The sequence below is a fragment of the Meleagris gallopavo genome, chromosome 2 (assembly GCF_905368555.1).
Source record: "Meleagris gallopavo chromosome 2, MGAL_WU_HG_1.1, whole genome shotgun sequence".
Classification (NCBI taxonomy): domain Eukaryota; kingdom Metazoa; phylum Chordata; class Aves; order Galliformes; family Phasianidae; genus Meleagris; species Meleagris gallopavo.
In genome coordinates this window covers 95186167-95210434 of record NC_139405.1, presented here as the reverse complement: position 1 = coordinate 95210434, position 24268 = coordinate 95186167, and the positions used below count along the sequence as shown (strand labels likewise).

Sequence of the window (24268 nt, the reverse complement as noted above, 5' to 3'; positions counted from 1 at the left end):
TATTGTTGTGCATGTCAACAGTTTGTGGTGAAGGACTCCACCAGCTCCCTGGGCAGCCCATCCCAGCACCTGACCACTCTTTCAGATAAGTTTTTCCTGATGTCCAGCCTGAATCTTCTCTGGCACAATTTGAGGCAATTCCCTCTCTTCATAGAATCATAGAATCACAGAATCAAAGTATGGTTTGGGTTGGATCATGGATCCAAGGATCACGAAGCTCCACCCCTCCTGCCGCATGCAGGACCACCAACCTCCATATTTAATACTAGACCAGGCTGCCCAGGGCCCCATCCAATGTGGCCTTGAACACCTCCAGGGATGGACAGGGGATCCACAACCTCTCTGGGCAGCCTATTCCAGCACCTCACCACTCTCTCTGTAAAGAACTTCTTCATGACATCCAACCTGAATCTTCCCTTCCTCAACTTAAAACCATTTCCCCTTGTCCTGCTGTTATCTACCCTTGTAAAGAGTTGACTCCCCTCCTGTTTGTAGGCTCCCTTTAGGTACTGAAAGGCTGCAGTGAGGTCACACCACAGCCTTCTCTGCTCCAGGCTGAACAAGCCCAGCTCCCTCAGCCTGTCTTCGTAGAAGAGGTGCTCCAGCCCTTTGAATATCTTTGTGGCTCTCCAACAGCTCCCTGTCTTTCTTGCATTGAGGGCTCCAGACCTGGATGCAGTACTCCAGATGGGGCCTCACAGGAGCAGAGTAGAGGGGAACAATCACCTCCCTGTCCCTGCTGGCCACCCCTCTTCTGTTGTAGCCCAGGATACCAGTTGCTTTCTTTACTGCAAGAGCACACTGCTGGCTGATGTTATGTTTTTTATCCACCAGGACACCCAGGTCCTTCTTTGCAGGGCTTCTCTCAAGGATTGCTCCTCTCAATCTGTATATATGCCTGGGATTCCTCCAGCCCAATTGCAATCATATCACTAGCTACACAGGAGAAGAGGCCAACCCATACCTCACCACAACCTCCTTTCAAGTAGCTGTAGAGAACAATAAGATTTTCCCTGAGCCTCCTCCAGACTAAACAATCCCAGCTCCCTCAGCCTCTCCCCATAAGATTTGTGCTCTGGACCCCTCACAGCTTTGTTACCCTTCTTTCTACACGCTCCAGGGCCTCAATGACTTTCTTGTAGCTAGGGGCCCAAAACTGAGGACAGTACTTGAGGTGTGGCCTCACCAGAGCAGAGTACAAGGGATGTTCACTTCCCTGCTCCTTCTGGCAACTCTATTTCTGACACAAGCCAGGATGCCATTGGCCTTCTTGGCTACCTGAGCACACTGCTGGCTCATGTTCAGCCAAGCATCAACCAACACCCCCAGGTCCATTTTATCTACACAGTCTTCCAGCCACTCTGCTCCAAGGCTCATGAAACATAAAGCACGTATTACATAGGTGACGTGTCTGCCCTGAATGGGATTTGCACTTGTTGCTCCTAGCCACTGAATTCACTGCACTGTGTGTTGCCACGAGGCTCCAGCAACACTTTCCATTGAGCCTATTGCCTCTGCCTTCCAGTATTCACACCAACTGCCATTATCTACCAGTAAGTGACTTCATCCACTTGTATTCACCTATTATCTTTCCAAGATATGGAGATCTTTTTCAAATCCTGGCCTGTAATGGCCTCACCCTGGCAGATTTCAGTCATACCAAGAAGTTGATTAGAAGATTCATGTTGAAAATCATTTTAAAATGTCCATCAATTTTGAAACATCTGCCTAAATACTATAAAATGATAAATAGCTTTTTATTAATTTGCATGTTAGAAGTTCCTACCAAGTATTAACATGACCCACATTGCTCGAAAGCGCTAGTGGACTTCTCTAGTTCACTGAAAGATAAAATTAAATTTTAACAATTAACTGGAAAAAGCTAACAGGAGTGGTTGAGTGATCAGTATTAAATGTTATTTTCCTTCTGTGTCTATTATCATATTGCTGTTCCCTGGACATCTGTGATGATTCAAGTGTGTGACATCTAGCAGCTATGTTTTGTAGCTGTACCAGACATAAAGAGCTCATGCTAACAAGTACTTGTAGAAGAGTTTTTATACAAACAGAAACACACACACAAGTGGTTTCCTTATTCTAAGAGACTAAGGTAGAAGCTTTATTTATGTAGATGAATAGTTGCATTGAATTTGGTAAGCTCGTTTATCTTTGCTTAACTAAACCTTAATCCTGCATCCAGCCCTTCAATATGAGTTAATACGCCTGCTACAAAGTTGCAAAACATCGCAGGCATGATAGTGAAGTTATAAAATTAATCACGTTTATGTAACATCTGTTGCCTAAGTACCTCCAAACACTTTACAAATGTTAACTAACAAGAAGCCTGCCCATGCTGTTTTTGAAGTCAGTGGCAGCCTTCCAGTTGTCCTTTGAGGGAGCAGGCACAGGCTCTGAGCTGTATAATAACTAAAAGTAGGTTAAGGATCTCTATATTCATTGGGAAGGGAGAAGGGAGAGAAACAGAACCCAAAATGCCTCTCTCTAACTATAGGACTGCATTTCCCTGGACAAAAAAGTAGCTTTATTCACAATTAAGACCACAGAAAGATCCATAAAGCAACATCTGCTCACAAAGACTATTGTTGTCCTATAGAATGTGACCTTTTTCTTACTCCAAAAACAACAAAGCTGGGCTTCTTGGGATATTCCCCTCCAGTGGCTGCAATTGCCCAGCAAATAGCTGTTCCTTGGAAAGAGATGCTGGTTTCCTTTCTCTCTCAGGCTTTTTTCTACAGAAATGTACAACATTTTCAGACGTGCAGTTCCTTCACCTTGAAATTTCCTCTGCCTGTGATTAACATGGTTTTAAATCAGTGCTCTTGGCTTCTTGAGCCACAGTAAGTAACCTTATGAGGAACAAAGTCAGTATGGATTTGCACTTTCACACTGAAATGCTTTCCTGGTAGCAGTCCCCTGTGCTGATTGCCATTTCAAGCAACTCCTCTGGCATCCTTCTCCACTCCAGTTCTCACGGGCAGACAGTGGAGCCTCTTTTGTGCCGCAGGGTTGTCTCTGGGGTCTGCATGGAGGCAGGAAGGTCATGGTGCTGTCAGAAGCTGGAGACTTCATTGTCCCTTGTAGAAAGATAAATAGTGTGCAGTTAAATAGCATCACTTCAACAGGAACTGGAACACAATTGTATGGAGGATACTATCAAAGCCAATAAAAGAAAGCAAGGGCCTTCCAGAGCCAATTTCAGTGTCCCAAAACAGAAAGTCCCAACAATGTATCTGAAATTAAGGAACCAGAAAATAGCCTTTAGTAATTTTCCACTAGGAAAATGCGCTTTAGACTTTAAAAACCGGAGTTAAATTTTGCAAATTATGCCCCCGTGGAACCTAGAATCTTGGAATTTCCCATTTTGGAAGACTCACCATGGTCTTCGAGTTCAACTCCTGGCCTCAGATTCAAACCCTGTGTCTGAGAATATTGTTCAAACATTCCTTGAACTCAGCAGCCTGGGGCCATGCCCACTGCTCTGCGGAGCCTGTTCTGTGCCCACCACCTTCTGGTGAAGAACCTTTCCCTACTACCCAAGAACCTTTCCCTAAAACCCAACATAACCCTCCCCTGATGCAGCTCTGTGCCATCTCCATGGCACATGAGGAAACAGAAAGTTCCTGTGGTACTGTATATTGCACACAGTTCAGTGAGAAGAATTGCTGCAGCACTTAGGACCAGTATTGATTAGGTCATCCAGCCCTTACAGAAAACAGTTAAGAGCATCCTTAAAGAAATGTGGTCCTGTTTGGCAGTGCTGTGGAGGGAACAATACTAGTCAGTGTTATGCACTGCATTATGATTCATCTGCACAAGAGGATTTAAATTGGTATTTTTTGTGGGTACAGACAAGTCTATCTTTCTGCCTTACCAGTCATATTATAGCTTTTCTTTTAATATACCCTAAATAGCATCAGCTTTAGAAATGTAAAAGTGTTACTTATCTCTGCAGTATGATCTCCTCCCATTTCTGGCCACATTTACTGCCTGCCTCCCAGTTTGCATTCTGTTCACCATCCATCTTCATTGACTTTTCCCCTGCACCAATGCAAGATCAGAACACCGCAGGAAATTAAACATAGTGCATATAAATCATGTTTATTGTTGCCTCGGACACAGAAAGATAAAAAGGCTCAGTAAGAAAGGCATGATGACTCACATTTTTATTAGTATATTCAGTTTTTCATGAAGCTGAGTCTTCATAAAGAAAATGGTTTAATTGGACCACTGAGATGTTGAAGAATTCAAACATTCCACACAATCTAGATTGTTTATCTTCTGAATCCTCAGTTTCTGATTTTCCATGGTACTTAGATTCACAAGGGAAAGAACTTTTCATCTTTTAGAGAACATGACGAATTTCTAAAAGCTGGAAAGGTTCTGTAAAGGCAGAATGCACCTCGGTTGGCCAGCATTTAAGAACTGATAATCAACAAAATATGAATGCTGAAGGTCTACTCCCTGGATGATATCCTCCATTTTTTTTTTTTGTAGAAGCTGCAGGGACAAATCTGTGTGTGGGGCGGAGAAAATGAGGGCTCAGTCAAAAAATAATTATGTTAAAAAGCTAATATTTCAAGTTTTAAAAGAGTATACACTTTTTTTTTTTTTTTTTTTCTGTGAACACAGCAATCATTTCCAAGCACCAGTGAGCCACACTAGGCTATGAGTGCTTAGCCTGCTAAGGCTATGAATGCTGTGACGGATGGCTATGAGCTATTGAGAAGAGATAGGCAAGGAAGGAGGGGCAATGGCATGGCTGTCTATGCTAGAGAGTGTTTTGATATGGTTGACCTCAGGGCTGGGAATGATAAGTTTGAGTCTGGATGGGTAAGGCCCAGGGGGAGGGCCAACAAGGCTGACATCCTAGTTGGGATCTGTTATAGACCTACTAACCAGAATGAAGAGACAGATGAGGCATTCTACAAGCACCTGGCAGAAGTTGCGTGATTTGCTTGCCCTTGTTCTCATGGGAGACTTCAACTCTCCAGTATAAACTGGAAATATAGTATGGTGCAGAGGAGGCAGTCCAGGAAGTTTCTAGAGTGTGTGGAAGATGCAGCTGATGCATTCCTGATGCAGCTGGTCAGAGTGTGCCTATGAGGGGAGGTGTCCCCCCAGACCTGCCATTCACAAACAGAGAAGGACTGGTTAGAGGTGTGGAGGCTGAGAGCTCTCTTGGGCAGAGTGACCATGAAATGGTAGAGTCCTTGATTCTTGGTGAAGTCAGGAGGGGGGCCAGCAAAACTGCTCCCTTGGATTTCCAGGGGGTGGACTTTGATGTATTCAGGACACTGGTAGGGAGGGAAGCTTTTCTGAGACTCCAGGAGAAAAAGAGAGTCTATCTTCTGTGGAAGAAGGGACAGGCAACTCGGGGAGAGTACAAAAAAATTGTTAAGATATGCAGGCAGAAAATTATAAAGGCAAAAGCCCAGTCTGAATTCAACTTGGCAACTGTAGTAAAGGAGAGCAAACTTTTTTTTTTTACAAATATGTTAAAGAGTAAGAGGAGGACTAAGGAGAATCTCCGTCCTTTACTGGATGTGGCAGAGAACATGTTCACTGAGGATAAGGAAAAGGATGGGGTACTCAATGCCTTCTTTCTGCCTGTTGTTAAAACTCAGACCAAGTACTTGGGGTACTCTAACCCCTGACATGAAAGTCTAGGATGGGGAGCAGAATAAACCCCCCTATGATGCAGGTGGAAACAGTTAAGAGAGCTACTACTAGGACTGCCACAAGTCCATGGGGTCAGATGGGATCCATCCGAGGGTGTTGAGGGAGCTGGCAGAGGTGATTGCCAAGCTGCTTTTCATCATCTATTAGCGTTCCTGGAAAACTGAAGAGGTCTTAAAGGATTGGAGACTTGCCAGCATGACTCCAGTCTACAAGAAGGGTCATGGAGAAGATCCAGGAACTACAGGTCTGTTTGCCTGACCTTGGTGCATAGAAAGGTCATGGAACAGATCATCTTGAGTGAGTTCATATGGCATGTGCAGGACAACCAGGGGATCAGGCCCAACCAGCATGGGTTCATGAAATGCAGGTCCTGCCTGACCAACCTGATCTCCTTCTATGATCTAGTGACCCATCTGGCAGATGAAGGAGAGGGTGTTGATATAGTCTACCTAGACTTCAGCAAAGTCTTTGACACTGTCTCCCACAGTATTCTGGAGAAGCTGGCAGCCTGTGGCTTGAATAGGTACACTTTTTGCTGGGTAAAGAACTGGCTGGAGGGCCAGGCTCAGAGAGTGGTGGTGAGTAAACTTGAATCCAGATGGAGACCAGTCATGTGTAGTGTTCCGCAGGGGACAGTATTGGAACCTGTCCTGTTCAATATCTTTACTGATGACCTGGATGAGGGGATTGAATGCACCCTCAGTAAGTCCGCAGATGACACCACGCTGGGAGGAAGTGTCGATCTGCCTGGGGATAGGAAAGCACAACAGAGGGATCTGGACAGGCTGGATCGCTGGGCTGAGGCCAATGGGATGAAGTTCAACAAGACCAGGTGCCGGGTCCTGCACTTTGGCCACAACAACCCCAGGCAATGTTACAGGTTTGGGGCAGAATGATTGGAAGACTGTGTAGAGGAAATGGACTTGGGAAAGTTGGTCGATGCTTGGCTGAACGTGAGCCAATAGTGTGCCCAGGTGGTCAAGAAGGCCAATGGCATCCTGCCTTATGTCAGAAATATTATTGCCAGCGGGAGCAGGGAAGTGATCATCCCTTTGTACTCAATACTGGTGAGACTGCTCCTCAAGTACTGTCTTCAGGTTTCGGTCCCTCACTACTACTGAGGCTTTGGAGTGTGTCTGGAGAAGGGCAGTGGAGCTGTGAGGAAGCCTTATGAGGAGATACTGAGGGAACTGGGATTGTTTAGTGTGGAGAAAAGGAGGCTCAGGTAAGACTCTCTACAACTCGCTCTCTACAACTGAAAGGAGGTTGTGTCAAGGTGCGGGTTGGCCTCTTCTCTTGTGTAACTAGTGATAGGATGAGAGGGAATGGCCTCAAGTTGTGCTAGAGGAGATTCAGGCTGGATGTCAGGAATATTACCTTACTGGCCATGAAGAGCTTACTATTGTGAGCCAAACATCGGCAGCACTGTCTATGTTTGAACACTGCTTACATATACCAGAACAGTGGTAAAACCAGCCAAAAATATTTGTTTTATTCTGCAAGTCAGAACTGCAAAACTTCAGAACCTGAGAGGTCCAATTGTCATGACATTGTTGGGCCTCACAGGAGAAAACACATTACCAGGATGAGGTTTTTGCAGCTGAGATCTTTTCCTGTCCAGCTGTGTTCCCCAGAACAGAATCAGACATGAAAGGAGCTTCTGGGAAGGTTGCTGTCTGTGCTAGATCTGGTCCAAGTTATCACTGAGTGTATGTCATCTGAAGTTACAACAGTATCACCCAATGTCTGCTTCAGTAGGGCTTCACAGTAGATATCTGATCATCAAAGATGGTTATATCCCAGCATTATGTAAGTTTAAAACAAATTTATCTACAGAACTACTTCAGACCCAATCTGAATGTTACAAACTTCCAATATTTTAGTTCATAAAGATATTATGTTGGAACTAATCCACAAACATAACCTTGCTTTCTCCTAAAGTCAAGGAAAATGGTTGTACAGGTTCATCCTCAATATGTTCAAAGACAAGATTTAGCAGCTAGTCATTTAGGAAAGTATGTGCTAGGAAACAGCAGTCAGAGAAAGAATAAAAATGTAAGAACTCGAAGACATTATATTTTATTCTATAGCAAACAGCTTTCAAGATTCTGACCTGTGCTTCACACAATCGTTTATTTCATCCAAACTGGTGACTTACTATCTTGCCATCAGGGGAAAGTGTTGCACACAAAGTGCAGTAAAGAGCATTTTCTACTGCTCTAACGTAAACAACTTTTTTGCCTGAAACTTTTCATCTTTTTTTTTTTTTCATTTTAAGAAGAAAACCTTGATAAAATCAGAAGGGACTTGCACTTCTTAATTTTCAGTATTTTTACTCTATACAATGTTTTATTTTGTCCAATTATTTCTAGGAACTTTTCTTATTTTTGTACAACAAAGTTTAGTGACTACAGCTAAATGCAGTTTCCAGTAGATTAATTACTTGTAGTGCTTTCTGCTCAGGACAGTTTGTCAGGAACGGCGTAAGAAGGAGCCACCTAGCTGCAAGGCAAAATCCTTCTACCACACATTTTACCATACATTCTTGCTTGGTAAATACTACAATAAAATCATCTACCATAGTTGTATTGAAGGATGTTGATAATGAAAGATGTTAAAAAACATCTGAATTGCATGATGCATGCCTTGGAGTCTGCTGAGGGTGGGTCTTACCTGCCTAGTTGAGATGGAGTTGGTCGTTGGCTAATGACAGATTGTGATTTAAGTCAGACAGTACCGAAGACTCTTGGTTTGGTTTTAATCACACTTTTGTATTTGATTTTTACTCATGCTTACAAACAAAAAAATGATAAGCTACTCCAAATGCAAGCATATCATTTTCTTCTGAAGAAAAGTAGAGCTCAGCAGTGGATTTCTTGGGTTGTCTGACCGTGGCTTGAACATGGCTTAAAATGTATTGAATAGCTGAAATTGCTTGAAGTGCACATTTATTTAATACCAGCAAGAAAAGCATACAGCCTTGTTAATTTGATCTCCATTCTTTCTACTAACAATCCAAGAACATTGCCAAGAGAAAAAAGATCCCATAATGCAGAGCAGGACAAGTCAACACGGGATTCTGGGCTGCCAATGCTAAGTATCTAATTCAGAATAATGCAGGGATGTATAAACAGTCTAATTAAGGAAAACACCTTAAACACACACATCAAAGTGACAGCAAAATTGTTGCATTTAAAGCAAATTACTTCCACAGATATAACATTATTCTGCAGACAAAATCATGCTCTACTTTATTGTCATTTTCAATTTTTTTCATTTCAACTTTTACAAAATATGTTAATAACAAGGAGCATTTTGTAGCTGTAGGGGCAAATATCAATTAACTCCACTAGTGGATTTTTTTAAATAAAAGCCTTAATAGAATCAAGCTATTGAATAAGCTGGGTGATTTTGCAGTTGCCTTCTCCTGTTCCCCCTGGTTGCCTTTAAACTGTGCAGTTAATAACTGGCAGTGCTAGGGGAGGGAGATCAGGCAGCTAAAGCTTCCTTCGTCCCATTCTTGCCATGCTGGCACAGACTTCTTTTTCCTGTCTGGATTTACTTTAGTGCACTGGCATTGGGGGAAGTAAACAAGACGGGGATGATTTAACACACTGAAAGCAGCAGCAGCACCAGGTGCTCTCTAGATGCAGCTCCCAGTGCAGAACCATTGATGGAAATGTGACTTTAAATTAAATTCTGAGTTAAAGAAACACATGAAAGGAAGTGTACTGTTCAAATTTAAGTGCATGTGGATATTGAAGTACCCAAAGTGATTTTTACTGATATCAGAACAAGCTAATGAGACTCAAAAAAAAAATTTCCAGTGGGAAGGACAAGGGGTAACAATGTAACAGCGGTTATATATCAACTTCATTTATTTTAAAAGGAAATACCTAAGGTGGTTGTCAGAGGAGGCCTGGCTCTGCTTAGGTTCTCCTGTATTTCTCTTCTTCCAGTTCCCCATCTCAAAGCAGATGCAACTCCAGCACACACAGATGTTGAGCCCAACCTTCTCAGTGTCACACTCAGTGTAACTCATTGCTTTCAGGAACTCTACAACCATAGGAAAAAAATAAAATGAGGAAAGAAACGTCTGTTCAGGCTTTTGCCTTGTGTTTGCAGTGTCCCGCCCTAGCAACCTTCCAGGCTGCATGGTCTTTGCTGCTTATCCCAAACAGCCACTCCCGGCTCCTTTACCCAGGTTTTGGTTACACAGTGAGTCAACAGGCTTAAGAGTCAGCATAAACTATTACATGCTTATATTACATATATTACCAGACTTGTTTCACATTGAGAGCCAAAATCTATGCTTGCTTTAGTTTTCTTGGCACTGCAAGACTGACTCTGTCAACATTTGTAAAGTGCTATGCACTTACTGGGTAAGAAAAGATGTATACCTGCAATTAGTAGTAATCTCTATTACTTGTTTTTAAGCACTAAATAGCATTTAAATCTGAACTCCTGAGTAATCTTGTATTCAATCCAGATGTTACTTCAGAACACTGACAAGAAAGAAAAACATAATACTAAGGACAATTGTTTTATGGTAGAGTCACAAGTACATAATTAGATCATACGTTAAATTAAGACATCTCAGGTTTAAAATCTGGGAAATATAGTGTAGTCACGTAGTCAGCTGGATGAATCAGGATGATGCAGGTTCTTCTGCCATGCATTTGCTGAGCTGGTCTCTCACCAGGACCTTGACAAGGCACCCAATCTACCCTGCAGAGCCTCCACTCAGTGTAATGCCTCTCTTCCTGAGGCTTCCAAGAACTATTCAAATAAAGAAAGCCTGTGTTGAGTTTTGTTATGTTCAAAACTTCGCTTATGGGAAAAAAAGCAGCATATATGTTTATCTATAAACAAAGGCAAGTGTTTATTATTAGTATAATTCAACTCCACTCAGTTTAATTTCGGAATCATGATCAGTTTAGATCTAGATCTAGATTAGTCTACCTGTTACAGAAAATCAAATAGTAATAACACAAGTATGATACTTAAATATAGTAATAATGCAATTAAAATTGTAACACACAGACTTCTTCATTTCTATCCCTATTTCTGGTATCACGCTCTCCCTTCCACTGCTCTTCTGGGTCCTAAGGGCAGTGGGCTCAAGCTGATATGTTTGTTTGCTAACATACTCATACACCTTTGTCTTTGTTGGTTGGTTTGCAAAGCCAGGTGACACCTGAATTTATGATATATGGTTCTCTTTGTTATCCCTAAAGCCAATCTTGTCCAGCCCAGGCATGCATGCTTTTTTAGCTGACCACGAGGAAGCTGTTTATAGCTGTGGGACCTTCAGTGCCAGCCTGTGCCCATCTCCTGTCTTCCCACGCCTGTGCTCCTGTATGCTGCACCCCTGCTTCTCAGTGCTCTCAGATGCTGCACATTTCTGCTTCTCAGTACCATCCTGGCAGCCCTGCTCCTCACAACATCACCTTGCAAGTGTTACAAACCTCTTTCCCTATCTGGAACAAACGCTTGTTACTGCTATCTGCATAAAACAATTGTGGTACCAAACAAAGATAAACAGAAGTGAAACAGAAGAGAAAGAGACACCTGGTCAATGAAAAAAATAAGTAAAACAGCTCTGTGGCCATGACAAGAAAAGCTGGGGCAGACCTGGCAATGGTGAAGCCACATGAAAGGGTTTGAAATTACAAATTTGCCTGCTGGCATTGCACTCCCAAGCTCTCCTGTGGCTTCACACTGCTGATAGGGATAGCTGCCCACTCGGCTGGGCCTGGCCGTGAGCTCCCGACTGCAATTCTGCCCGCTATCTGAGAACCAGCCAGCCCTCTGCATCCCTATATTTGATCTCTGGCGTGTGGGCAGCCTGAGTCTGCAAGTCTGGATCAGGTTGCACTTGTACACCTGCTTCAGCTGCTCTGTGCTTACCGTGCTAATTTACACCGTGCCTGCAGCAAAACCAGAAGCTGCTGGGATTTAATCGTGTCCATTTTTCACTCACCATCCCCTACTCTTATGCCTTTTGGACAAGCTTCCCATCCTACTACATTACACGGTGGTATTTCATGGCTCTGTGTGGCCCAAACCACCCATACTCCCTCATGCAGGTGGTGGGGAGGACGAGCCACGTCCTGACAGGGACACAAGGCCCTGTGACTTCAGCTGGCATATTGAGCACGTTGCATGGTGCCACGTGGCTGCTCACTGCCACCAAGGAGCACAGCAGTTGTGTGGTTGGCTTCCTGAAGGCCTGGCCTGACTGAAAGGCCTGAACTATGCCTGGGTGTGCCCAGGTTTCAAACCTTTGCTATGCAGAGTCTGATAAAATGCTTACATTGCCTCGAGCACAGAGCCTTCCATGATCCTATCTTTTTCACAAGTCACATTTTCAGAGGAGAAAATAGGGAAAAGAGTAGAAAAGCATGCCACAAAGTGTTGCTGAGCGACAGTCGTACCCCGGTGTCACAACACCTGGCTGGAGCTACCTCCTCAACAAAGGGTTAGGAGAATCATCCAAGGACCTGGTGGATTGAGAGAGATCCCTCTCTGTCCCAAATGAGATCCCCGAGGCAGCAAGTGCTGACTGACACCTTTGTTACCGTTTGAGGGAAATTTCTGTGCAGTTGGAAGAGATTTCTGGTTAGATGGCTACAGGGAGCCCTGCAGTAAGGAAGGATCTCATCTTGCTTATGGGCTGACTGGCTTTGATCTATGGGAGAAATCAAGTAATGAGTGCTTGCCTGCTGCTTGCCTGGATGGCAGCCAAACTAATGTGGTTTTATATACATAAACTGAGCGATTGTATCTCCTATGATTGCCATAGGGATTTTTTTTTAATTATTTAATAAAACATGTCTCAACAATTGCCACACAAAGGTTAAAATGTTTTCATACATGCAAGTGTATGCGTATTAAACTAACAAAATGAGGCTGCTTTATCATGGTCACAGAACTTGTAGCCAAGTGTGGTCAGCTCAGATGCAGAGTAATTTAGAAGCAGCTGATGGCTTGTGCTGCATTATTTCTCTGACTGCTGCCTCCATCCAGGTGTAGAGTGAAGACCTGCAAAATAAACTATATCTAGCCAGACTTTTTTCCTTAACTAAACTGCTTTGGCTACCTGAGGACAAATTTCTTCATAATAAGACTTCTTTAATGGATATGCTGTTTCAGAACTCGCAAGAACAGAGCAGTTTCTCTGGCCCTCTGTCAAGAACCAGACCCAAAATCATGTAACCAGCAGCATTGTTGCAGAAATTTCAGTACACCATCTGTTTAAACTTCATTCTCTTGGTGGGTTCATTTATGCTAACAATATCTTTTCATACAGAGTTTGTCTGCTGTGTGAAGAGTGTAGTATGGGGAGATACTGCAACTTGTGTTTTGCTGATAGTAATCTGCACAAGCACAGTGTTGATGAGTTAGACTGAGGAAAAGTTTTACCGGAGTTTAGTTGTGGTTTAGCTTTTCAGCTGTGAGAAGGCTTTATTGAATGGCATTTGCTAAAGATAAAAGTCACCAGAAGTCTGTACTGTGGGTCTGTTTTATGTGGAAGCTGTCCCAGGCAGTGCAGCATCCAATGCTTTTTGGCGAGAATTCCTTTGAGCATTCAGAGTTTTTAGAGTTAAATCGTGGAAGCTCCTGGTGATAAATAACAAACCATTCACTACTTCTTTCTGTGCTGTGGCAGATAAGCTGTGCTTGTGGGAGGACTGCTTGGCACATGTCACTCAAAGGCAGCAGCATCAGTGCTCTTCCAGATTCATCCTGATGGCTACAGACTAACAACGGCCAGTGCTGAAGGGAGAAGGCACGTTAGGCAATGGGTTTGGTCAATGGATAGTGTGATTTGTGTTCAGACTCCTGAGTAATTGAGAACACTTCTCCTTTCACTTACAGTATACATGTTCAGAAGGCTTTTAAATGCTTTAAACAGAGTGAGAGAATGCTCAGGCCGTGCTGATTGCCTCTCTTCCCCAATCAGGGATATCTAAGATGTCTAACCAAGCGGGTTGCCCAAGTAGTGAGAAAGTGAAACAGTGACCTGGCAGAGGCTCTAATTATCTGCTTAACCACATTAATGCTGAGAGGCAAACCACTTTCCCTAGGAGGTCAGTAAGCCTACAAAGGAGACTTCAACGAAGTGAGAAATAAAAATAACCTTTTCACAATATGGGCTGCTGCTGCTTTGACACTTTCAGCCAGAAAGCTCGAAGGACTGCTGAGATCATAAGTGATATGACACAAAATAGAATCTGCAAATTCATTCTGTAACATGGAAGTAATTAATTCTCACATTGAAAATCTGTGTCTTGCTATCTGAGAAGGAATACTGAATGGGCTGCTTCTTCCCATGGCAGACACTACAAAAACAGAGAGACTAACATCTAAACCACTTACTGAGGAGTGTGAGCGCATGGTCACCATCCTTCAGGCCAGAAGAAAATGCTATTCTGTATCCAAATCGAGATTTAAAAAAAAAAAAAAAAAAGTTATTGTAAGTATATGGGAAACACTTTGACTGTTGGTTTGGAGGTGTAGGTCCATAAACACTCATGCAAAAATGGGAGTGTGTGCAAGTTTCAGCACTGGCACTTTTGCCAGTGCTCTGAGAGGCAGCTGGTATGGATGCAAGGACGTATGATCCTTGTCTCATGAGCAATCCTCCAGGTTTGGAGGTAGGCATCCAAAACTCTTCTGACTCTTTGGTCTGTTGTTTCCTGCTTCCCAAAAAATGAGAAAGCAAGCATTTTACAGGATGCATGTGTGGTCTCACAGGCAAACTCTTATCCTCACTTAATGAAAAAGAAGTGTCAGGGAAAAGAAAACCCTCAAATGCAGAAGAAATCAGAAGTCATGCCTCAGAGTGAGCATCTCAGAAGTCTGAGTTTTGGCCTGTTTGCACACACTCCATACAGCTTAACAGTCTGTTTACATTTCCTTAGCAACCTTACAAGGCTCCTTAAATATTTTCTTGTACACTTTGTGAATTTAGCATGGTGCTCTGTTTAAACATGACATACAGCTCCACATAGCAATTAAGGGCTTGCCCAGTGAAGCCCAAAGACTAATCTGTGACAAAACACTCCAGGCAGAAGAACAGCACAAGACACTGGAAGCTTAAGAAAATACAGACCATGAGGTCTGCAAAAATGAGGACAGGGTGTTGCAAGGTATTTTGCAACTTGACACTGTACATGGTTGTAGGCAATCACTTAAAGTTGCTGTAAAGAGCAGGGAATCAAACATGTTTGATATTAATTTCACTAGCCTCTCTTGGTCGAGATCATCATTGCTTGCGTGGTAGCTTTATGGCTGTGGAACTCTGCTGCCTTTAAGCTACTAAGAACAAAATATTTGGCTTATCCTGTGTTGTTTATGGATACTTTCAGGCTCTGTCAGGAAGTGACAGGCTCAGTTCCCCATAAATTCTGAAAGACAGTGAAATCAGTGAGAGGTTTCAGCTATCCCAGGCTGCTCATTTTTTTTTCAGAACACGGTGAGAAGTGGAGCTTTATCCAAATAGGTGTTCATGAATGTTTCCCAGCACTCTCTTAATCCTTCAGGACAAAGCAATGATTTTTTTGAGGTTATCATTTCAAATGGTGAAATCAAGTGGATATTTGTATTCCACTCCATTTTAGACCGTTGAGAAAAGCTAGCTAATACTTTAGATGTGTTCCTTGTAACATGATGTGTATCTATCAAGTATAACTAGCACCAGACACCAAGCTGGGATAGCCAGTCTCTGCCATTTCCTGACTGAGATATTGGAGTTTTGAGGCAATTTCATTGGTATTGTTCTCTCTGCAGAGAAAATATGAACAAGGTAGGCAATGATAGTTATCCTACTCTGAAAAACCCACCAGTTAGCTGTGTATTAGATCTTCCATATCCATACTGCATCCTCTCTTTCTGCTTTATCTCCTGCTTAGCACCATAGCGTCTTTGTACGGTGTCTGTGCATCGTTCCCCAGTAAGAATACTGGCTTGCAGGCATAAAGAAAATCCATCTTTTTTTTTTTTTTTTTTTTCCCCTTCTTTTCTTTTTTTCTACCCAGCATTATGCATGAAAGGCTGAGTATTGTGCTAGATTAGAAAAGTGCAGATTTTTGGAGGATTTAAACAGTCTCTAGCTTTGGGCTAATAAAGAAAGGAAACTACCCTTTCCCAAAGGGAAATAGGCTGTTTTACTGGATCCTGGAGGAAACATACAGTGCTCTTCCTGGGATAGCAGAGCCTCAAGTTCCAAGCAGCACGCCATGCACATGGGTATTATGACCTGGGATAAGTTTCAGAAGGCAGCATGGGATAAAAAAAAGAAAGAGCACTTCTCAACTTGTCAGACAAACCAAAGTGTGTACATAAGCAAATATGAGAATTATGAAATTAAAGAGCATACACCATATAATCCCTTCAAAACAAGCATATCTGTCAACAGGCTTTTTCATGTCAGGTATAAAACACACACATATACTTCTACTGTATAGTGCTGCTAAATTTAATATATGAGATTTTGACAGGTTTTTTAATAATCTATGGGAGGCTTCATGTACATGAGATAAATAGTTATGGGTTGCAAAGACTGCAGTAGTGAATATTTTTTATCTGACGTGATGCAGCTTTACTCCTACTCAATTTGCATACCTTTGCCAGGACTCAATAACTGATTGTTGTGGCATTTCTCTCCTCTCAGTGTAAAATTTTAGAACAAGGATGTCTTTTTATTCTTATGCAGAACCTTCGTGCTGGAGACCCTGTTAGTCCTCTTCCATAATATGGCTGAGAAATATAGGTCCAGCCTTCATCTTCTTTCTCAACCATGTAAGAATCTATCTGTTACTGAAGAGGAAAGAGAAAGTGTTTGCAATTTTTCGGGACAGATTAGTTCACGTTGGCCAAAAAGAGACAATTGGAGTCTATCAAGATAAAGTAGGGAAGTTGTCACATTTCTGTTAAGGCCTGCACAGATTACCTTGCAGATCCAAGAGAAATGGCTGTATTGCTGAAGCATATACAGAGGAGGAAAGGCTTCAGGATCTCTTATCCAAGAGAGAACCTGAAGTTTAAGTGCAGTGTGCCTATAGGTACGTGCTGTGCCATGACCCACAAGGAGGTGAGAGGGGAAATGAAGGGTAAAAAAAACAGAGTAGGTTTGAGCATAGCTAGGAAAAAAAACACTCTTTTTTCATGGCAAGGAAAGTAGTAGCTGACATGAGCTCTATTCAAGTTGTGGCACCAGGCCAGACAATTCCAAAGGCCTGGAGTGTAAGTTAACTTCTGAAAAAAGATTCAATAAAAGAGTGGAGAGAAGCATCTCCATGTATTTTCTTTTTGTCTAATGACATTGTTGCACATATACATAAAAGCCACAATTAGCTATTTCTAAGAGTTAGCAGTTTAATCAGGTTCTTCAAATATATTAACAATACAACTCTGTGCATGGTTGAATCATACTGTTTCCCAGCAGGTTCCTTGAATGAACAGACTTCAACAGCAATTTGAAAAGATTTTATGACTTTTTTCAGTCAAAGTTCTCTTTTCACTTGGAAATTCCAATTTGGAGGTCATCTACTAGTGTTTTAGAATAGACTGCCAAAGGGAACTCTTGAAGTCTGCTCTTCAAGCCTTTGTCCCTGTGCATTTCACTTCTGGTATGCACAAATTCTGTATTCATGACTGTAAACACTTGGGCAATAATAACTTGAGGCTGTGCCTGGCTCCTTGGGCTGATGGGATCCACTTGTGAAGGACAAACTTTATCTGAATTAGGCTGCCCTAATTTGATTGAAACATGGAATAGTAATAGCTGAGGCTAGAAGGGACGCCACCAGATTACCTAGCTCCCTGCACTTGCTTAAGCCTGGCACAAGCACAGAAGGTTGCTCAGTGCCTTGTCCAGTTGGAATTTGAGGATGCCCAAGGCAGAAGACTCCTCACCCCCTATGGGAAAAACATGCTTCAGTGTTTGGCTACCCTCACTGTAAAAAGGGTATTTTTTCTATGTAATTGGAATTTCCTGTCTTTCAATTTGTCCTATTGCCTCCTGTCCTCTGACTGGACAGCACTGAAAAGATGCTGGTTCTGCTGGTTCTTTTACTACCTTCCTTTTAGTATTTACACACACAGATAAAATCTCTCTGAGCCTTCCCTCCTCCCAGCTAAACAATTCCAGCTGCCTCAGTCTCTCCTTGTATGACACATGCTCTGCTCTGTGTCACCTTTCTCTCACAGAACTTGCTCCACTATGTGCGTGCCTCTCTAGTGCTGGGGAACCCAGAACTGGACACATCACTCTCTAGATGAGATGATTTCCTACCCTCGACCTTTCTCACTGACATCCATGGCCTGGCGTTCCTGAAAGCAAATCTTACCAGTAAAAAACAAGGATAGTAATTTAGTTCAGCAGTACAAAGCATCCCATTATATTTTGCTGTAATACTTCTTGTATCTGTATAGAGGTTAGCAAATGAAAACAGGTAGGGCTGAGGCTTACCTCTTGAGCCACATGCTCAATGTGTGTCTTGGCAATGCCCAGGATGTTGTTGGTCTTCCTTGCTTTAAGTGCACATTGCTGATTCGTGGTCAACTTTTTGTTGCCAGGTCCTTTTCTGCAAAGCTGTTTTCCAGCCTTCAGTGCTTACTGTGTACCTGTCTGTTCCTGCCCAGGTGGAGGACTCGGCATTTCCTTTTGTTTAACGTTGTGAGTTTCCTGTCTGTCCATTTCTCCAGCCTGCCAAGGTTCCTCTGAATGGCAGCACGCCCACCTGGTCTGTCAACCACTCCTCCCAGCTCCGTACCATCTTCAGCCTCGCTGAGGGTGTGCTCTGTCCCATTGCCTGGGTCCTTAACGACGAAGACAAACAGCACTGGCCTCTGGACCAACCCCTGTGGTACTGCACTAATGCCAGGTCCCCATCTGGACTTGGTGCTGCTGGTCACAGCACTTTGAGTCCAGCAGCTCAGCAAGTTTTCATTCCACCTCACTGTCCATTTATCTAGACTATCATAGTTTGTCTATGAAGGTGTTACAGGAATTGATGTCAAAAGCCTTGCTACAGTAGGGATAAACAACATCCATCACTCTCCTCTAACCTGCAAAGCCACATTTGTCACAATTTCCTCTGCTTAAATCCATATTGAAAACTCCCAACCATCTTGTCCATATGTTTGAAAAAAGTTCCCTGGAAGATTTGCTCTGTCACCTTCCCAGAGACCAAGTTGAAGCTGGCAGGATGTAGTTCACTGCATCCTTCTCGCCCTTCTGAATGACAGAGATAGCATTTACTTTCTTACATGTCCAAGGAACTTTCTCCAATCACTGTGACCTTCCATATATAATTAAGAGCAGTCCTGCACAAATGGCTGAATCCCATCAGGTCCCATGGACTTGTGTATGTTTTATTTGCTCATTTATTTCCTAACTCAATTCTCCTAACCTCCTGCTGAGGTTAGGTCTTCAGAGCTCCAAACTTTCTCTCTGACATCCACAGCCTGGAATTCCTGAAAGCAAATCTTACCAGTAAAAACAAGGATTGTAATTTAGTTCAGCAGTATAAAGCATCCCATTATATTTTGCTGTATTACTTCTTGTATCTGTATAGAGGTTAGCAAATGAAAACAGGTAGGGCTGAGGCTTACCTCTTGAGCCACAAGCACCTGAACAATGTGTGTCTAAGACTCCTGTTCTCTTGGTGTATCACATAGGGATAAGAAAATCTCTTAGAAGTATTTCCTGCAGAATCATATGTGATATTGGCAATGTAAATCTGGTCTAGGCAAAAAAAAAAAAAAAAAAAAGACAAAGACAAAAAAAAGACAAAAATAGGATGATATTTTAACAATCATAAAAAAGCAAGATTTGTCTATGTGAAAGCCTATTTTTTTAAACAAGCACAACTTTTATAACTAGTAACTGGAGATAGTGCAAGAATGAAAGCTAGAATCAAATTTTGAAGTTTCTGATCAAATTCCTGTTATTGTATTGTTAAGGAAGTGGCCTCATTTGCTGAGCTGAAATGATCTTAGAAGAGCTTCCTGTTTAAAGCAGCAGGGAGTGCACCCCCAGAACCATCAATCATACGATTCATAGCATTCACCCAACTGGAGCACTACAGGAACAGTGCTCCATTCAGCTTCAGGAGTGCCCTGTAACATTATGAACAGCAGGATCTCAAAGTCAGTATTTCTCCACTGTGTCACAGTAGTTCTGTAATAGAAATGGGTATAGTTAGGAAGAGATGAAGCACCTACACTGTGCCTGGGAATCAGATCAATGCTCTCACGTCCTCTCTGATGGTAGCTAAACAGTTCATAAAAAGTGCAAAAAATCTGAAAAGCAAACTACATGGCATGCACGCACGTTTCTTCCACAGAACAGCTAATAATAGTTTAAGAACTAAAAGTCCAGAGCTGAAAGATTTATATTCCTTGTAATTATAAATTATGTCTACTGTCGCTGATGCTTACGTACCCTTAGCATGGCTGTCATGTTCTGGTGATTAGTTTCACAAAGTAACCATGTGTTTTTAAATTTTTTGGCTGTTCTAAATTTTTCTCATGGAATTTCTTTATAATATGGTACTTCCAAATGGAAACTGAGAACAGTTAAGCTCTTCTCTGTTTTCTCAATATTGTAATTGTACTTCATATTTAAACAAGAGGAGGAGACAGAGCCAGTGTTGTTATGAAATCTTTAGTGCTTACTACTCCTTATTAAAAGCAAACACAATCATAAGGCTAAATAAAAATGTCAAAATTAAGAACAGGATGAAGTAAATCAAGAAGCAATGTGTCAGGCAGATTTGCTCACCACATGAAAGCTATGTAGGCAAAATGTTATGAAATGATGTTACAATATTTTGATCTCTGTAAGAGCAGAGCAAGCCAGTGTTATGAACTGGTTTTGTTATATGCAGACATATATCTCACTCTTCAAACAGAGGTAGCTGCTACTAACTTAAAAGGATGGAACATTTCATTCGGGCTACTTACATTTTCATGGCCCTGTTGCAAATATGCCCCACAAATATGATATATTCTAGAAACAGATCAAATTTACTGTCAATACAAATATTGGTTCTGGGAATCATGGAGAAAGAACATATATCTGAGTTTGTGCATGACCTGAAGTTGCTCTCAGAAACTCTACTTGCTACTGCGCTCAACTGTTACTCATTAAGGTTTTGTGTGTGTTGTGGAGGGGACTACATTATTATAATGACCCCTCATGAATATGTGTTGGACGAGGCCCAGATGCTTGCAGAGGGACTCTTATCAGATGGGGCATTAAGATGTAATTAGCAAAGTTAAGTCTCAGTGAAGTACTTTCATGCTCAGTGGCTGGTTGGTGTGAGACTCCAGGATCACTTCTTCTCAGGTCTCTAACCTCAGCAAAATTCCCGTCCTGCTGCTCTGAAAAATGAAGGCTTCCTCATAGGCATATGGCAACAATTTCTTGATGACTGAAGCCAGACAAAGAAAGAGAAGAGCAGGTGGGTCCTGGAACAAATGCAGAAACATTTGGGCTCTGACTCAGTGACAAGTTGAATTGCACTGGGCTGTTCCAGGCGGTGGCATCCCCCGTACCACCTTTCCATTCATCAGCTGACAGCCCTATTTCTGTGCACACCACCGGTTCTGTCCACCGTACAGTCTGCTGGCAATGAGGAAGTACCTCAAGCTATGCTGGCTCCAGTGTCAGAGTCAGAAGCAGTAAGGGAGGAACTTTCAGAGCAAGAGCTTCAAAGCTGTGTGTAGAGGAGGTAGTGGTAATGATAAATGAAGCAAGCATTACGTATTACAGGAATAAACCTATCCTGTTAGCAGGTGCAACTTTTATACAGAGCGTAAACTGAATGGCAAGCAATAAGACTAGTAACACGAATGGACCCTGAAGATCTTATAACAAAAATCTCCCAAAAGAGAGAAATTCAAATTCAAGTGAACACATAAGTACTAACTTCAGAAACCCCTCAAGGAAAAGTTCCTACTTCTAACCAAATGGAATTAAAATCAGGACTGAACATGAACGCTGTTCAGAACAGAAAGAACCATCCTGATCTGAGTAGCAATGACCATATGTCTTAGAAAGCTATTTGGGGCAACCTGGTTCTAAGGGACAGAAAAAGAAAATTCCACAGTCCTCCCTTTCTCTGCCTTAACTGTGAACTGTGAAAGAAAAACTTATGTGGTAAGCATCATTTTAAACTGCTTTTTTATTATGTACTTTACATCCCCTCCTACACTTCAATCTCTTCTCTTAGAATAAACTTATCTTACTATCCAACCTTATCTTGGAATTAAATCTTAAGCAACTCTGGCAAAAATAAGGTGTTCTATTCTTTCAGAAACAATCCAAACAAAGAAGAGACTTAGTCCTATCTTATTGCACTCACCTAGGGCAAGTGGGAGGGATCCTGGGAACTGAACTCTCTGCGTAGCAAGGATCAGTTTGAGAACCTGTAACATCAGATATCAGGAAAAGTTAGGTTTCCCCTTTCAACTAGGAGACAGCCCAGAAACCTGAGAATCTTGTTAAAAGCAGTTATTTCCATGGTGCTGTTGCAATTTAACAGGAAACTAAATGATTTATTAATGATACATTTATTCATAAGCATTTAATATGATTTTTAAAAAATAATTAGGGCAGTAAAATCGGTAACCTTGTCAGCTCCTGAGGACTGTTTTATAGACTGACAAGTAGATTCCCTTTCCACCACCTTATGTCTCATACATGCCTAATTAAGTGCTAAACAACAATTTTTGATCTCATAATTTAGCTTTGAAGTTCACTGCTTTTATTGCAGTTTTGAAAAAGAACCTCTAATACCCACACTTTTCGATCATCAGTGGCAATACCCCACTTGCACTGAAGTTATTACAAGCTAAAACACTGCACTGTCAGTTTGTATTTTTTCCCATAAATTATTTCATGAATATAATTTGCTTTGAAAAGGTGGCTCATTTATTAGAGCAACATCTTGCTGCTCAAGTCAGTTGTTTTGTCCTTGTCATGCAACCATGAGTTCCTTTAATCAGGAAATTACCATTTCTAAGATCTGTACCTGAGAGCTGCTACTTACAGCTGAAAAGTCTAGTGAGCTTTCCCATATCCCTCTGTACAAACCCTGCTTGATTTTGCTAACAGTCAGGGTTATAACTGAAAAGCAACATGGGCTGAGCAGGAGTTCCCAGTGACACTAATGCATTTCCCCATCTCAGAACTTACAAAACTTAAGTACTTAGATGGGAGAAAGTTGGCCCAAATGCTTCTTTGTTTTTGATAGTTGTTGCCTTATAAGTGGAGAGGCTTCTTTGCTCTGTAGAAATGAAACACAAGAAGAAATCCAAAATCTAAAACCAAAGTGTCCTAAAAGAGCTAAAGGGAGATTTTAGCAACTGAGTGGGTGTAGAAAAGTATTTACCTTTTTTTCCTAATAACTAAAGAGAAAAACAAAAATTACATGACCTAGCAATAAGCAGTACCATCGTTAAAGAATTCCTACCGACATTAACAGGAATCACATGGGACACTGAATTACCAATATAGCAGAACTGACTAATTAGAGATTACATTAGATTAGTAAACAGTCGATGCATGTGAAACTTACTGTGTTGGGATATTTGAAATACTTCAAGGGATGGCAAAAGGCTGCTTTGGAGGAATGGTGAGACCTAGCTACAAATGGCAAAATTCAATAGCAGAATTTTTTATTTGGTTTGATTGGCATTAGCTTCTGCAGAAACATTTTTTTCTCTTTTGAATGAAGTCTCAGATATTTTAGCTTAATCAAAGCCAGAGAGGTAAAGCTAAAATAAGACTTTACTCTGGAAAAGGGATAATCTCTCTAGAGCTAATACTGAAACTTGTTTTCTTCTTCATCTGTTGTGCTAAAAGGAGTTCTAAGGATTGTTCCTGTCTCCCATTGTGAATGTGTTTTCAGAATTATCTTCCCGAGCAGAGAGAGAGGCATAAAAACTGCACCCCGTGAGGTGCATCTGATAACATTGTCCCACTGCCTCTGCCTATCCTCTGCACAGATCTTCTCTTTTGGTTCTTCATTGTTTAATGTCACGTGGTTAGACTGGTATTGTAAACAACCCAATATCTTACATGGTCATTTGGCTAAACAACGCTTACAGGAAATGTCTGTTACATCGAGGCCTCAGCATTCTGACAGACCAAGTGACCTCTCTGGGGCTGAGATGCCTTTGAGTTCATCTTTTTACAAAACCGTGAGCACTTATGGAACCATAGAAACTTAAATCACAGAACACCAGAAGTAGTTCATAATACATCGAGTCACTGTCTGGGGATTACTTACACCAACACACCCTCTCCTGAGCTCTGACAGACAGCTGTTGGTGGAATTTCCTCATGAAATAGAGGGGGTGCTACAGGAAAGCTGGGGAGGAACTTTTTAGAAGGACAGGTAGTGACAGGACAAGGGGAAATGGTTTTAAACTTTGGAAGAGGGGAAATTTAGACTAGATATTAGGAATAAATTCTTTACTGTGAGGGTGCTGAGACACTGGAACAGGTTGCCCAGTGAGGTTGTGGATGCCCCATCCCTGGAAGCATTCA

General features: G+C 41.9%; 1 long non-coding RNA gene across 1 annotated transcript; it reads right to left on the bottom strand.

Moving 5' to 3' along the window:
• Positions 1 to 3962: 3962 nt before the first annotated feature.
• Positions 3963 to 20022, bottom strand: LOC146545089 (uncharacterized). The gene is made up of 4 exons (XR_014881607.1): positions 18179 to 20022; positions 10281 to 10479; positions 9597 to 9756; positions 3963 to 4059 (listed from the first exon to the last, which is right to left on the bottom strand). It is a non-coding gene; the product is annotated as an uncharacterized LOC146545089 (long non-coding RNA).
• Between the last annotated feature and the right edge of the window lie 4246 nt (positions 20023 to 24268).